Source organism: Orcinus orca, chromosome 7 (genome assembly GCF_937001465.1).
Source record: "Orcinus orca chromosome 7, mOrcOrc1.1, whole genome shotgun sequence".
Lineage (NCBI taxonomy): Eukaryota > Metazoa > Chordata > Mammalia > Artiodactyla > Delphinidae > Orcinus > Orcinus orca.
Window position 1 is genome coordinate 55,764,891 of NC_064565.1, and position 16,810 is coordinate 55,781,700.

Here is a 16,810-nt window from a genome sequence, read left to right on the forward strand (position 1 = left end):
GTCTGGGAGGGGCTGAAATTCTGCATCTCTAACAAGCTCCAGGGTGATAATACTTTTGGTTCGTGGATCTCTCTTTGTATAGCAAAGCTCCCCCTCATTAAAAGTATATACTAATACAAGGAGCCCTAAATTAACATAAAGACTATTCATGTGAAAATATAGATGAATATACTAACTATAACATTATTTTTATATTTGTTAAAGACAAATTTGTCTGCCATCTTAGTACACACTTTTAATGTGAAACTGTTAGTATTTAGTCAATAGATCAAAAAGTCACTTATAGCCAGAAACGCCAGAAATAATACCTGGATATCTTAAGTATTTCATTGTAGCTTTAAACTTATGAACACACATTCAGACACAATCTTTCCACATAGTTCCAAAGTTTTTCTTTTGAGTACGTTAGTTAATTGGAGTCTTCCTTCCTCATTCTTACCCTACTACAGCCCAAGGTATAAATTAAATATGTAATATCAGTTTCCTTAAAGGGGTGTAAGAACACTCCTAAAATAAATTGAATGCAAATCGGTCCAGACATTCAACATTTAAGCACTTTTATCATTACCTTACAACTAATCCAATAGTAACAATTTTTAGTAATTATCTGTTGAGATTTACATAGAAACAGTAAGTCTCTTTCACCTTCTTTTATTTATTGCTTTACCATTTCTTGTCCACTGCTAGTCCAGTCACACTTCCCATTTCAGGGAAGAAGCAGATGGATCTATCTATATTACAAAAAAAAAGGGAGAACAGTCCAAGATCGCCAGACTTCTGAGAAAAACCTATAGAATAAAATAAACAAAAGAATATTTAAACAGAGAAGAAACAGATTTTTCAGGAAATATGAAAATAGTAAGCTAGATAGGTAGATATAAAAAGATCTAGATACATCACCAGAGAAAATCAAGAATATATTGTTTCTAAGAAACAAGTATATAATTCTAAAAAAGGGAAGATTACAGGAAAAAAGCTCTTTGAAATTTAAAATATGATTGTATGTTTTAAAAATCTGTAAACGGACTGGAGGATAAAATTTGATGAAATTTTTCAAAGCAAAGAGCAAAAATACAAAGAGGTAAAAAATATAAAAGGAAAGATGAAACACAGAACAATTCAATAAAATATCAGACCTATAGAAAGAAGGTCAAAAACTAAATAGTGAAACAAAAGAAAGAACATTGTAGAAGTGAATTTCGCAGAGCCAAAGAGGGAAATATCTTCAGAATAAAAGGACCCATGAAATGTTGAGCAGAATGAATGTTGTAATAATAACAGTAATAACTAGTTTTCTTTAGCTTTCTATTATGTGCCATTTTCTGAGTCAAGTATTTATTTGCCTTTTACAGTTTAGAAAACTGAGGCTTATAGAAGTTAATCATTTGCTCAATGTTGCATGATTAGTGCCTAATGGATTCAGATGTCAGTCTAACCCTCATGCTCTTCAACACCGCAGAAATAGGTCATACTTTACTGCCTCCTAATCTTACCTACTAGGGTAGATTGTCCAATCAACTGTAATTTTGCACATTCACTAGTCTCCACTGAAGACTAAAACATTCATGTTGGTTTAAGCACATCACTGTTTTCTTTTTCTGTGAAAATGAGGTCTTTCACAGGATGCTCTTTAGGCCACACACAAGTTGATCATAAACAGCTCACCAGATATCACCACATAAACTAAATTCAATATAGACTCAAAGTTTGAATACTTTTCTCTTTTCCTTTTGATTGATACCTATGACAGTTATGGAATTTATTAGGTATAGTGTTAAAATCTTTGCAGAAATTGTTAAAGTCCATATTATTGCTAGTCAGTTAATATAAATCAGTAAAGAATGCCATTTCCCCTACTTCGACACCTTGACTCTAATAACTAGGAGAGAGTTATCCCCCACTGATGTTGATGATCCCAGCTCTGTGACTGCACCCCCTTGCAGACCTGCAGAAGAGATTCAACACAGATCTCCTTGGAGATGCTGGTGCCTCTCTCCTCAGTGCATTCCCAATGATCATGGTGAATGCCATGTCCTCTGGGCCTTCCTGTGGAACATAATCCCCTGTTGGGTCTTCTGACCTCATATATTTATTCTAACAATCCCCTCACCTCTTTGCTTATTCCTCTACCATCTTCCAGTGCAACTCAGGCATTTCCACTTTGCTCAGCCTGGGGCATAGCTTCTTCAGGCCTGTAAGAGCTACTCTAGCAGCAAGTTTGCCTCATCACCTACAGTAATGGCAGGATGTTAAATCCTGTGTCCCCCCCGCCCCCCATAATTGCCCCCAAGTGAGTGAATTCTTGATTGCCTCACCTTATATCTCATCCCATTGATTAGACACATCCAAAATTCAATCTCAGATTGACTCTCCTTGCTCCTTTCAGTGCTTGCTAACTAACGCTCACATCTCCTTCAGTGGGTTCTCTTTCCTCTCTTAAGCACACCCTCACCTGGATGATGTTGGGATTTAACTCTAGTTATCAGCCTGGCAACCAGGGGAGGAAATTGGCACAGCTCCTCAAGGACACACCTGTTGCCATGAAGGGGAGAAACCTCTACAGCATCTTCTAGCACGGCAGATGTCCTACATCTTACTAAGAAGGAGAGAGTCTGCTCTGCAAGTTCTCATGGTTCAGGGGGTTCTGCAGTGCCAGCATCCTCAAAGGCATCCATCCAGATGTCCCCATCCCATAATTTAGAGTCCCATGTTTTCCCAACCAGAGCCTTGGACTCAGCAAAAAGGACCTGGTTTTCTGAACATTTGGACATTTCTGGAGCTCTTTGAATATAAATATCAAGTCATGAGTTACTGCCTCAGCTCGGCCCACAATTCCACTGCAGGAGACAAAACACTTTGTGTCAGCTACCAGAGAGAACCTCTGGCACTCACACTTAGCCTTTTACTGCTTGCTAACATCCCTCAGTTTCTCATTACCCCCCTGGCAAGAAGTCGATTCAGGGTAGCAATAACCAAGCCAGCTCTGAGGTCCTTGTAGGAATCATTGCCCCCATATTTCTAAAACACCTGAATTTTATTTTAACTAATCAGAAAAGTACTTTTTTTTTTCTTTTTAACATCTTTGTTGGAGTATAATTGCTTTACGATGGTGTGTTAGTTTCTGCTTTATAACAAAGTGAATCAGCTATACATATACATATATCCCCATATCTCTTCCCTCTTGCATCTCCCTCCCTCCCAACCCTCCCTATCCCACCCCTCTAGGTGGTCACAAAGCACTGAGCTGATCTCCCTGTGCTATGCAGCTGCTTCCCACTAGCTATCTATTTTACATTTGGTACTGTGTATATGTACATGCTACTCTCTCACTTCGTCCTAATTTTTAAATTGAAGTATAGTTGATTTTTAATACTATATTGGTTTCAGGTGTACAACATAGTGATTCAATGTTTTTATACATTATACTCCATTTAAAGTTATTATAAGATATTGGCTGTGTTTCCTGTGCTGTACACTATATCCTTGTAGCTTATTTATTTTATACATAGTATTGTAGTCTGTGCCTCTTAATCCTTTGACCCTATCTTGCCCCTCCCTCCTCCCCTCTCCTCACTGGCAACCACTAGTTTGTTCTCTGTATCTCTGAGTCTGTTTCTGTTTTGTTATATTCATTCGTTTGTTTTTTTAAAATCCACATATAAGTGACAACATACAGTATATGTCTTTCTCTGAATTATTTCACTAAGCATAATACTCTCTAGGTCCACCCATGTTATTGCAAATGGCAGAATTTCATTCTTTTTTATGGCTGAGTAATATTCTATTGTATATATATACCACATCTTCTTTATTCATTCATTTGCTGATGTACACTTAGTTTTCTTCCATATCATGGCTATCATAAATAGTGCTGCTATGAACATTGAGGCGCATGTATCTTTTTTTTAAATTAATTTATTTATTTTTGGCTGTGTTGGGTCTTCGTTTTTGTGCGAGGGCTTTCTCTAGTTGCGGCAAGTGGGGGCCACTCTTCATCACGGTGCGCAGGCCTCTCACTATCGCGGCCTCTCTTGTTGTGGAGCACAGGCTCCAGACGCGCAGGCTCAGTAATTGTGGCTCACGGGCCTAGTTGCTCTGTGGCACGTGGGATCTTCCCAGACCAGGGCTCAAACCCATGTCCCATGCATTGACAGGCAGATTCTCAACCACTGCGCCACCAGGGAAGCCCGCATGTATCTTTTTGAATTAGTGTTTCCATTTCTTTGTATATATACCCAGGAGTGGGATTGCTGAATCATATGGTAGTCCTATTTTTAGTTTTTTGAGGAACCTCCATACTGTTTTCCACAGTGACTGCACCAATTTACATTCTCACCAGCAGTGCACTAGGGTTTCCTTTCCACCACATCCTCGCCAAAGCGTATTTGTAGAGTTTTTGATGATAGCCATTCTGAGAGGTGTGAGGTGATATCTCCTTGTGGTTTGGATTTGCATTTCTCTAATAATTAGCAACGTTTAGCATCTTTTCATGTGCCTTTTGGCCATCTGTATGTCCTTTTTGGGAAAATGTCTATTAAGGTCTTATGCCCATTTTTTAATCAGGTTTGTTTTTTGGTATTGAGTTGTATGAACTGTTTACGTATTTTGGATATTAACCCCTTATCGGTCATATCATTTGAAATATAAAATGTCTCAATATTTGCACCTGCATGGGGCTTCCCCTGTACCAGGACATTTTCCCAGGTTACCTCCAGTGAAATCTTCAGCAATTAGGCCACCACCTTTGCCAGGGGCTACCTTTACCCAAATACCACTCAGGATAGTATACTCTTCGCTCACCAGGCAACAAGTGAACCAGTCCCCAAACCACATGTTCATTGGCCCACTCTTGGCACCACCTGTGTTAATTCAGGTTTCCCAAGGAGCAGTCTCCAAAACAAGATTAGTCATGAAAGAGAGATTGGGTGGGGGGAAGGAGGCAATTATGAAAGATAAAAAGGAAAAAGCAGAAATATAGAGAGAAACCATTCAGTCCATGATAAGAGGTCTGACCTGAAAAAAAAAAAAAAGAAAAAGAAAAGGTGGGAGAGAGGAAGGAGGACTTGGAAGGAAGATTCTCAGACTTCAGCACAATTCTAAGAAAGCTTCATCAGGCGAAGAGGAATGGAACCAAAGGCATCCATTAGAAGAGTCCCCTATCCCACAGGAATGGCCTGCACAAGCGCCCCACAGCTCTCAGGTTTTGGCCCGAAACACGCCAAAAGAAGCATAGCCTCTACATGAATGGAGTAGTGAGTCCAGCTGGGGCTGTCAGTCAACTATGCTCCCTGCAGCAGGAGACCTGAGCAGTGCATTTTCTTGGCCAGAGACCCGAAGTACTATTTCCCCACCACTTGCTGACATTTTCTGTTAATTCAAATTTAGCTTGTGTTTATTTCCACTAGGAAAACTTTCCTCTCCTCTTCCCTTCTCTTTCTTTTGCATAAAATGCAAAACTTTAATCCATTCCCCAGGATCCCAGTGTACACCAAATGTCTGCTTGCTTTGATCTTTGATGGGAGCACCTGGAAGGCAGGGATTTTTTTTTTCTTTTTTAATTTGAGTTTTTACTGCCTCGCATAATTCTTAGGATGTGGCAAATGCTGAACAAGTGTTTGCTGAGTGAACAAATGCATGCACGAGACCAAAGGAGGCAAAAACTGGTATACAACAGCTATGAAAGAGTCTGTAATATCTCTCTGTAAATAGTGAAATATTTTCAACTTCCTGGCCTGGTTTGGAGACTTAAAACTTTGAAGTGATTTAAGAGGTAAATGGCTCAAGGTGCCATTCAGTCTCTGCTGTTATCAAAATCTGAGTGTCAACCTATTTGAAAAAAAAAAGTTGTGGTTTAAACTAATAGCAGGATGTACATTCTGATTACAAGAAATAGTGACCCTGATAATAATACCGTGCAAGAGAAAGGTTAGCAGGTGAAATAAGTCACCACAAAGAGGGTAAGGAAATGGATAATGTTACTAAAAAGGATGAGAATTTAGGAGAAATATAAATATAGAGCAACTTGACCTCATTGCTACAAATCTAATCTCTGGGGCAGTGTAGTTGTCAAGAATTTTGTCTTTATTAAAGAAAAAATTCAATGTGAAAAAGAATAAGGAAAAAAGAAATAAATGTCAAACATGCCCAATTAGCCAGCTAGAGTTAAGACCTAGAGTCTTGAATTTAAACTCAGATTTGCAGTGTTCGTATTCATTTTTTTACTGAGAAGTGGCAATATGGTCAGAAGATTTCCCATTGATTAAAGCAAATTTAATTTTAAAATGATTTCCATAACTTTGAATTTTTATTAAGATGTTTGGCCAAAATATCAGGAAATGAATTATATACTTCAGGGATTATGAATTCCTAACGTTATTACACTTTCTCCATGTGAAAAAAAATCACAATTTTTAATACATTAAATCTTAGGTACATTTTATAGCAGTCGTTTGTATTGCCACTCTAAGTGCTTCTGTTTGTAGCAAGATTATTTTTTTAAAGCTTGTATTTTTACTTTCTAGTTTTCAATAAACTTATGGTGTGGCTCACAAATGCATTATTAGCTTTTAGGAGATAGATGTTAATGTCACTCATTCTTTCAGGCGTAATGAAGATCATAATAATAAAAAAAAAAAAAGTCCACTAATTAACTTGTTTCCATCTATATTAAAGCATTTGCTTCAACTTTCATGGAGAGTGTATACAGCCAAACTTGAATGTAAAAGGTCACACCCAGGATGAAGGAGCTTGTAGGTGATCCTAAAAATTAATTAATACTAAAAATCTTCACTTTTATCTTATCTATCTGGATCTTTCAGGTTAAAGTTTATTAACAGATTTTTTTGGTTACTTAAATAGTTGCTAAAAAAGTGTGCATATTATTAAACATAATATTCAAATAATAATGAAACATAAATAATAACCAATTCTGATTTAAAAAATATATTCTAAATCTATATCCTTCTACCATCAACAAAGACCACAGATCATCATTTAAACATTTAAAAGTGAATTTATGTGTGTCTATACTGTATATGTATAGAGCATATTATATATACTATTATACGTACAACATATTATATATAATACACAACACCATGCATTATGTAAATTCTGTGTATGTGTTCTAACTGGAAATTTCTTTTTTATTATGATTTCTAGAGAGTAGGAATCAAGTCTACTCTAAGATATATAGCTCCAAGTGTCTCATACTGGAAAACACAAATTGTTAATTCATTGGCTGATGCTTTTTTTTTTTAATTTTTATTGTAGTATAGTTGAATAACAATGTTATGTTAGTTTCAGGTGTACAGCAAAGTGAATCAGTTATACATATACATGTATCCACTCTTTTTTAGATTCTTTTCCCATATAGGCCATTACAGAGTATTGAATAGAGCTCCCTTATTAGTTATCTATTTTATTTACTGTAGTGTATATATGTCAGTCCCAATCTCCCAATTTATCCCTCCCCGCCTTACCCCCCTGGTAACCATAAGTTTGTTTTCTACATCTGTAACTCTATTTCTGTTTTGTAGATAAGTTCCTTTGTACCCTTTTTTTTAGATTCCACATATAAGCGATATCATATATTTGTCTTTCCTCTGTCTGACTTAACTGCACTCAGTATGATGATCTCTAGGTCCATCCATGTTACTGCAAATGGCATTATTTCACTCTTTTTTATGGTTGAGTAATATTCCATTGTATATATGTACCATATCTTCTTTATCCATTCCTCTCTTAATGGACATTTAGGTTGCTTCCATGTCCTGGCTGTTGTAAATAGTGCTGCAATGAACACTGGGGTGCATGTATCTTTTTGAATTATGGTTTTCTCCAGATATATGCCCAGGAGTGGGATTGCTGGATCATATGGTAGCTTTATTTTTAGTTTTTTAAGGAACCTCCATACTGTGGATGTACCAATTTACATTTCCACCAACTATGTAGGAGAATTTCCTTTTCTCCACACCCTCTCCAGCATATATTATTTGTAGATTTTTTGATGATGGCCATTGACCAGTGTGAGGTGATACCTCATTGTAGTTTTGATTTACATTTCTCTGATAATTAGTGATGCTGAGCATCTTTTCATGTGCTTTTTAGCCAGGCTGATGCTTTTTTAAATCTCTTTCTAACTGCCTCAAGTGGTGGAATTTTTTTTCTATAACAGATAGGTTCCTTTCCTGTTTCATAATTATTTGTTTTATCACTGTCTGGTATATTTAATATGATCACATCTTCCTTAAAGGACTAAGTAACATTTACCATTTTTATTCCTGATCTAACTTTTACTAAAATCTTACTAATTTCAAAATATAATTTGTTTACTGTCAGTTAGAAACAACCTGTTATTCTAGTGGTCTTCCAAATCTATTTCCTGGATTCTTCAGTTGACAGCAGTGGTCCAAGCGAATGGGCCTCAGGTCACCTTCTAATTTTTCCAGAGCCCTGGTTCTCACCCCTGCCTGTGTGTCAGAATCACTTGGGAGGATTATTATTTTTAATTATCTGTGATGAGGTCTAATCTGCATGCTTTTAAAACTTCCTACGTGATTCTTATATATAATCATTTTGGCACCTATCATTCTAGAGACGCCATGATTTCAGATGTGTTTTAGTGTGATTACGTATAAGATTTTGTTTGAATAAATGGTCTCATTGTATAAAAGTTGAATGCTATGCTTTATTGCTCCATTTGAAATGTAGTTCCTTTGTCAATAACTTTCATAATTTTTGTAGGAAAATGTTTTATGATGATATAACTATTTGCTTAATATATTCTGATATCTCTGCTTCCAAGTGATATTATTTTGATTATATTGCTGTACTTGAAAAATTTATTATTAGTAATATTAACTTTATTAAAGCTTTTACTTTTGGAATACCACTTTCAGGCTCCATTTCCTCCTTTTTATGGGTGGTTTCTAAAGTTCGTTGGAAGTTTTTCTTTTAAAAGATTGCCATTATAAGAATGAGTTAATTAATTATGTGAATAAATCTGTAAAACTAGTGTCATTTCTTAGTTATTTTTAGATTTATTTTCTGTATACCATCATATTAACACCTTTAAAATTTGAAAGTTATCCTCCCTACAAAAAGTAAAGATCCAAAATATAGGATTAAAAATAAAATATTATTAACTTATTAATAAGTTAACATGTGTATGCATATGGCTGATTCACTTTGTTGTGCAACAGAAACTAACACGGTATTGTGAAGCAATTATACTCCAATAAGTTCTATTTTTAAAAAGTTATTAAGCTCACAATTCTGTGGATCAAAATTTTTATCTGAGCTAGTTGTAGGGTTCTTCTGATGTCTAAGCTCAGCTGGACTTATTCATGCATCTGTAGTACTGAAGGTAAACTAGTTATGGTAGAATCAGTAACCTATTTAAGCTTCATATACTTTCTATTTTAATGTCATTTTCATTGTACCTCAGTATTGTATAAAATCTTTGAAAATTCTTTCCTTTTTCAGCCGTGAGAAAGACAACAAATAGAAAAGCTCTGTGTCCATGCTTGAATAAGAATTTTTTTTTAAAAAAAAGGCAGTGTTGGGGCTTCCCTGGTGGTGCAGTGGTTGAGAGTCCGCCTGCCGATGCAGGGGACATGGGTTCGTGCCCCGGTCCGGGAAGATCCACATGCCGCGGAGCGGTTGGGCCCGTGAGCCATGGCCGCTGAGCCTGCGCGTCCGGAGCCTGTGCTCCACAACGGGAGAGGCCACGGCGGTGAGAGGCCCGCGTACCGCAAAAAAAAAAAAAAAAAAAAAAAAAAAAAAGGCAGTGTGCTTCTGGGGGCGAAATGAGGGGTAGAGAAAACATAATTCGAGAGCAATAGATGTGGAGTAACTCAGTCCAGCTGCCCCCTTCCACCAACTGATTATCCTTCTAGGGGTAAAACATTGAGGCTTTATGTGTTTATTTTAATGAAGGAGGCGATTCCATACAAGAAGGTGTATTTTTTGTTTTTTGGGTTTTTTTTTTTTTGCGGTGCACGGGCCTCTCACTGTTGTGGCCTCTCCTGTTGCGGAGCACAGGTTGCGGACGCGCAGGCTCAGCGGCCATGGCTCACGGGCCCAGCCGCTCTGCGACATGTGGGATCTTCCCGGACCGGGACACGAACCCGCGTCGCCTGCATTGGCAGGCGGACTCTCAATCACTGCGCCACCAGGGAAGCCCAAGAAGGTGTTTTTTTATTGAGAATGTTGTGTGGATCACTTTATAAAAAAATTATAATCTACAAATTCTATGCTATGGAATAAATATAAGAAAGTTTATGTTTCATTCGATGAAGTTTATCAGAAATATAAGCCTTTCTCATTGATGGTTATAAAGCATATTCCTTGTCTTAGTTCAGGCTGCTATAAAAACATACCACAGACTGAGTGGGTTATAAATAGAAAATTTTTTCACACATTTCTGGAGGCTAGAAGTCTGAGATCAGGTGCCAGCACGGCTGAGTTCTGATGAAAGCCCTCTTCCGGTTTCAAATTGCCAACTTCTTGTATTCTCTCATGGTGAAGAGAGGGCAAGAAATCTCTGTAGGGTCCCTTTTATAAGGGCATTAATCCCATTCAGTAAGGCTCAACTCTCATGACCTACCACCTCCCAAAGGCCCTACCTCTTAATACTGTAACACTGGAGGTTAGGATTTCAACGTTTGAATTTCGGGAGGGACACAAATATTCAGTCCATTGCACCCCTCCTGGCTAAAAATATGAAATGGTGATGCAGCCTCATCTCTGAATATGCTTATTTTACCTAATATTAAGAAACCCAGGAAAATGAATAGATTTATAATACTAACCTAATATATTAAAGAAAATATATTGGGAGAAGGAAGGATTTTAATAAATTTTTTTTAAAAAGTGCTTGATTGATATAATAAAATTACAACCTAATCTCAGACTAGATTGCTGGACTATAGAGTTTAATTTTATATGAAATGCATTAACACATTAAGCATTTGCCATTTTAATTAAGACCTAATTTCATAATTATGTGGTATACCACACACTTTTCTTCAGAAATATACCAGGTTCAGTAAATACCTTCTATTTCATCTTAATTTATTTCCTTCCTCACTAATTTTCATTTTGAAAAGTTAAGGTGTTCCTTAAGTATATAATAAAAATGAAACCAATTCTCCTTAGAGAGCGTACAAACCCTGTCTGTATTAGAAATATTTTAATATGAAAAGTAAGAAACAGCTAGGGTGGCATTTACTGAGGAAATTGGGTACTTGCAGTTTGTTCCTGGCATGGGCTTCTAAGTCACTGGGGGAAAATAAGACAGGGCATTCCTCTCATTTCCTGCTAGAAGCCTGAAGTTATAACATCAATATTAGAACATAAATGTGAAATTACTTTTTTTACAGATATAAATCTGATTGATTTAAGCGGTTACTTGTTCATGTCTGCATGTTATCTCTTTCTGTATTGAGAGTCTCAACACATATCTCTAGTTATTGGAAGTCCCTTTGTTCAAATTGATAGCAAAAAAAGTTTCCTCCTAAATAAATATTCGAAATTTCCAGTTTATGTAAACTCTGTTTTCTCACTTTCCTAAGGCCTTCTCCAGGACATATTACGACAGATTCATGAGCTCAGTTTGCACTCCTAGTCACTCTGCACATAATCACATGATCTCTTTGTGAGTGTGGGCAGATTGCTTAACAGTGCTGAGTGTTAGTTTCTTCAGCTATAGAACAGGAACAAGGCTAACCATCGTATATATTGTATTTGTTGTTTAGAATAGCAAGATAATGCAGGTGTAATGGGCTGGTTTTGGCTGACTAAGTTGGATACACACATTAATGCAGGCAGCTCCTCTGTATCCTCCTTTCCTCCATAACTGTTTTCATTCTCTTATAAGAGAGGAGCTTTGGTTGCAAAATCAATGCAGTGGAATGGGGGAATGGACTGAGAGTTCCTGGTGGCAATCAGACCTGGGTAAACAAATGAAATGGGACATGCATGACACCCATCAAGCTCCTTGAACTGGATTTGAGCTCCTGTGATTAGAGTAGGGACAGACAAAAACTGATGCAATTTCTTGGAAACTCGTTTGATCTTGGGCATGTTCACCTCTCTAAGTCTGCATACCCATCTGAGAAATGGTGATGATAATAATACTATTTCGAAGAGGTGTTGGGTATATTATATGGAACTGTGGATAAAAAGTAAAGTGCTTGGCCAATGATTAATAAATATCTACTATTATTTTTTATCATCTATGAGACTCTTTATATAAGCTGACCTGTTTCAGAACCTAGATGACAAGCCTGGGAAAGAATTGGGTAGGAAGCTCCTTTCCCACCCATGCTCTTACAACCCAAACCAAGTAGTCCCAAGCAATGGAGAAATAGGGAGACCACACTCCTAATGTAGATTGGCATTTTCACAATGGGAAATGACGCTATGAGTTTTTACCAAGTGGATTTGTGAGCAGATTTTACCAAGTGGAGCCAGAGCAGGAGTAGAATAGCATGGTAGCTTCTGGATGAGGACCTTCTTTGATAAGCACGGAATGCTGAGGTCTGGGACACCCGGATTACACATGTAAACGCCTTAACAGAGTGCTGTAAGCATTCAAAAAAACGACTGCTGTAATTATTATCATTGGGTCCATTTTCCACTAATTGCAAGAACCAGATAGCTGAAAAAGAAAATGAACTCCTGAAACAGCTTCAATCAACTACAATAGCAGTTTTCTTGGCATGTCAACAGTTTACAATCACTTGGGTTTAAAATAATGACAGTGTTGTAGTTCCGCCTAGTTAATGAAAATAGAGACAACCATAAATCCTGGGGAATCTTCTGCTTGGTAAGAAGTAAAGAAAGATAAGCCAAAACATATTAGAAATACAGGTTACCTTTATCACTTTGCTCAATACTTAATATCTCAACATCTTGAAGGATGTGTAGGATTTCAATAGGCAGAGAGGCATACACATTCTAGAAGGAAGTAAAAACATGAGAAAACCAATAAAGGAGGAAAAACGAGAACGAATTTATGGGAAACGTGAGTAGTCCAGTTTGTCTGCGGGCAAGGCTTTCCTTTGTGCATGATTGAGTTATTTATTGCTGCATAATGACACACCCCAAAACAGTGTCTTAAAACAGTGATTTTTTATTTCTTGTGATTCTGGGGTTGACTGGTCAGATCTTTTGATCCACATGGTTTTGACTGGGGTCGTTTAAGTAGCAGCATTCAGTGGGGAGTCTGGCTGGAATGCCTCAGTTCTCCTTGACATGTCCTTTTCTCTCAGTTCATGAAGTCTCATCCACCAGCACCTCTCCATGTGGCCTCTCTCCAGCAAAATAGCCTGGACTACTTTATAGCATGGCTGCTATAAATGTTCCATGAAAGAACATTTCAAGAGAATAATTCCCAGTGTGAAAACATATATATGCCTCTGTTGAATCATGGTTGCTAATACCCCACTGACCAAAGCAAGTCATGTAAATAAGCCTCTGGAGTCAATATGAGAGATACAGAAAAGTGAATACTGAGAGTTGTGACTTGTGGGTATATTGAGAATGGGGGAAGCTGGCAGTTCTAATGGAAAGGATTCAGAGATGGAGCCAACAAGAGTCATTTATCTCATTACCACAGAACATTATGGTGGACACAGCCTATGTGTCTCCTTTACTTTACTTTCAACCATATATCCCAGGAAAAAAGGATAGAAAAGATATTTGGGGACAAAAAGAAACAAAAAAAATCTATCTTAAAAATAATTGTAAATTTAAAATTTGGTAGATATCACTAGAAGATTTAGGTATAAGTAGGATTAGATTGATCTGTTGAGAAAACTGCTCAAAAAAAGCTTGGAAAATGGCTCTGCAAAGGAAATGATTATTCCAGAAAAAACTAGAATCCAAGAGAGAACAAGTAGAATTAGCAGAATTAACTTTGGGGGAAATTTTCAGGGAAATATCTCCCTTCCCATCTACACAAAATCCATATATAACAAGCAGTAGGCAGCAGTGGAAGTCTGATAAAAGAGAGCTACCTGCTTAGACAGGGCTCCTGGTATGTGGCAGACTGTTATACTGGATATATCCCCAGGATACACACCTTGTGTCCTCCCCTCCAATACTGAATCTGGTCATGAGACAGCAAGAATAATACTGACAGAGGCTTTACAATAGCTTACCCAATGAAGTGTATCCACGTGGGGAGTTTTATTAGCATCCTGCTGCCTTTTAAGGAGCTCTGGCTATACGTTTCTAATGATAAGAGAACACCACATGGAAAGAAGTCTTGAAGAACTCGTGGATATCTTCGACATGTCCATCTCAGCTGAGCTGCCATGAGTGGTCACAGTTGATATCACATGATGTTGAGACAACTGGATCTTACCAAATTCGCCCAAATTGCAGAATTTTGAGTTAAATAGATGCCTGTTTTATAAACCACTAAATTTTCAGATGATATGTTATACAGCAATAGGTAAGTGAGAAAAATAGATGACTAGAGGGAAAAAAAGACCAGAAATGTATGTAATTCCATATGTATGGAACATTCATGATCGGGGGAAGGCGTATAAAGGAAAAAAGAAAGAAGGACAACCATATCCATCAGGGGAAAAACACTAAAATCCCCACAACCCCTCCTTAGTATAGCAATTTAGTGGGAGTAGTATTTTCTTGCCTCTCTATTCCACAACTAAAGCAAATTCTCCTAAATATATGTCCTCCTCACTGACAACTAAACCTACAAAAAGGGGAAGTATTTTTCCCTAAGTTTTCTTCTTTCCATTTTACCTTTTAGCTCTTATACTTACGTTTATGATTCATTTTGAGATACTTTTGATATATATAGTATAAACTAGGCAATGAGGTTTAATCTTTTGCATATAAATATCCAATTGATCCAGCACAACTTACTGGAATTTCCTAACTAATTTCCTTGGAACTTTTCAGAAATCTTTGGTAATACACATGTGGGTCTAATATGGAATCAGTTCTGTTTCATTAACCTATATGTTTATCTTCATGCTAATATAATACTATCTTAATTACTGTAGAGTAATAATACAGTTGACCCTTGAAAAACATGGGCTTGAACTGCGTGGGTCCACTTATTTGTGGATTCTTTTCAATAGTAAATACTATAGTACTACATGACCCTAGGTTGTTTGAATGCATGTTGCAGAACCGTGAAAATGGAAGAAACTGGGATGTGGAGGTCAGACAATAATTATATTTGAATTTTCAACTGCAGGGGAGGATCAGCACTCCTAACCCCCTCGCTGTTCAAGGGTTAATTGTAATTCTTGAAATCAGATAAAGTCCATGTTTTTTCAAAATTTTTTTTCTTTTTCAAATTTACCTTGATTATATAGAGTCTTCCATTTTCATATAAATTTTAGAATTAGCTTATCAATTTCTACAGAAAACTTGAAAGGATTTTGATTGGGTTGCATTGAATTTTTAGATCACTTTGAGGAGAATTCACATCTGAACTGTATTAAGCCTTCTGATCTATGTTCATGCATTCTCTCTATTGAGGTGTTTAATTTATCACGTAATGTTTTGCAGTTTTAAGCATACAGTATTAAATGTACATTAAATTTAAATGTATCCCCAATTATTTCATGTTTTATATAATTTAAAATGGAATTATTCTCTATAAAGTTGCAATTGTTTGTTGCTGGTATATAGAAATATAATTGACTTTTGTATATTGATGTTATATCTTAATACAAAACTCATAAATTAGCTTTAATAGCTAATTAATATATTACTTAAGATTTTCTTCATGGAAAATCAGGTTGTGAATAAACACAATTTTATTGTTTTTTTCTCAACCTGAATTTGTTTCATTTCTTTGTTTTGCTTTATTGATCAAGTATGGACCTCCAGTAAAATGTTGAAAAGAAGTGGTGGGATTGGGCAACTTTGCCTTTTTTCTGATCTTAAGGGGAAAGCATTTGGTCTTTGAAGTATGAATGCAGTAGATTTTTTGTAGATGCCATTTTCCCAAGTTTGTTCCGTATTATGGATTGAATTGTGCCTCCCCCTACTCAAGATATGTTTAAATTGTAACTCCCACTACCTGTTGATATGACCTTATTTGAAAGTAAGGTCTTTATAGTTATAATTAAGATAAAGTCATACTAGTTTAGGGTTGTCCTCATAAGATAAGAAAGACAGAAATAGACACAGGGAAGGCCATTAAAGATGGAGGCAGAGATCAGAGTAATCAATTAGCCAAGGAATACAAAGCATTGCTGGCAACCACCAAAAGCTAAGAGGCAAGGAAGAGTTTCCCTTAGAGGCTCCAGAGAAAGTATTTCCCTGCCAACAACTTGATTTTGGATTTCTAGCCTCCAGTACTGTATAATAATAAATGTTTGCTGTTTTAAGCCATCCAAATTTGTGGTGATTTGTAATAGCAGCCCTAAGAAACTAATATGCTCAGTTTTTATAAGTTTGTATTGAATATGTTCTAATATTTTTCTGCATCTACTGAGAGGATCATAGTTGTTTTTTTTTTCTTTTACACTGTTAATATAATGATTTGTTTGAATTGATTTTTAAATGTTAAACCAGTAGTATGCCACTTGTGTGCCTCTTTTCCAACTCTGCATTCAGTAAAATGAACAGTGATACTTGAAAGGAAATTGTCCATGGTGGGAATTACAACAGGAAAATTGACAAATGCTGCAAATTAGCTTTTCTTTTTCCCCCTTCTGGAGCCTGTTGTTACACATACACCAACACACAACTCTGTTAGATCAAGTTAGCATCTCTCTGATAAATCTGTTTTTCATGATGTGTTTTTTTTTATATT

The 16,810-nt window shown here is 36.6% G+C and overlaps 1 long non-coding RNA gene across 3 annotated transcripts; it reads right to left on the reverse strand.

Annotated features, from left to right (window-relative positions):
* Positions 1 to 630: 630 nt before the first annotated feature.
* Positions 631 to 14,373, reverse strand: LOC117200491 (uncharacterized). Of its 3 annotated transcripts, none has more exons than XR_004482035.2 (3): positions 14,169 to 14,373; positions 12,882 to 12,963; positions 631 to 788 (listed from the first exon to the last, which is right to left on the reverse strand). It is a non-coding gene; the product is annotated as an uncharacterized LOC117200491 (long non-coding RNA). The 3 variants fall into 3 exon arrangements; XR_004482034.2 differs by lacking the exon at positions 631 to 788 and adding an exon at positions 11,743 to 11,954; XR_007478412.1 differs by lacking the exon at positions 631 to 788 and adding an exon at positions 12,458 to 12,587.
* Positions 14,374 to 16,810: the final 2,437 nt, after the last annotated feature.